Below are 632 nucleotides of genomic sequence, written 5' to 3' on the forward strand. Positions count from 1 at the left end.
CCTCGCTTGTCCCCAGCCCCACCTCGCTCCATCAACCCGTGCCAGGAGAGCCAAACTCCAGCCGGGGCCGTCGATACGAGCCTCAGAGACAGAGAGGAATGTTTGTTCTCTCAGACCCTGGAGACCTCAGGCCTGTTGGTCCAGATTCAGAACAAAACCTTTCAGAGGATTTGAGGGTGGTGACGTTGAGATATATCAGACAGAAGCTAAACTTTCTGTCCTTCAAGTTGTTGGAAAAATGTCAAACTTTAAAGTTCCTGACATGCATTTCCTTCAAACACAAAAAAGTCAAAGAAAACATCTTTATATTTAATAAACTTGACACAATACACACAATTTTACCCATTTCATCACATAACTGATTAATTTTCTTTTGAATTTGGCTCAGACAAACTGAAACAGGAAGTGACATCGAAGGGGAACTCTTTAAAAAAGGTCTTTATTTTTAGAAACAATATTATTTGAACTCTGACTCTTCTTTATCTCTGATAGTCACTCAAAATAACCTAAAGAAACTTCATATTCGTCTCTGCAGTCTGTGTTGTTAGTTAGTGTAGCAGCGCTGTGTTTACATGCAGACATTCCCCTTTGACATCACTTCCTGTTACTGAACAGGAGAATATCTCAACAAC

Source organism: Austrofundulus limnaeus, unplaced genomic scaffold (genome assembly GCF_001266775.1).
Source record: "Austrofundulus limnaeus strain Quisiro unplaced genomic scaffold, Austrofundulus_limnaeus-1.0 Scaffold85, whole genome shotgun sequence".
NCBI classification, from domain to species: domain Eukaryota; kingdom Metazoa; phylum Chordata; class Actinopteri; order Cyprinodontiformes; family Rivulidae; genus Austrofundulus; species Austrofundulus limnaeus.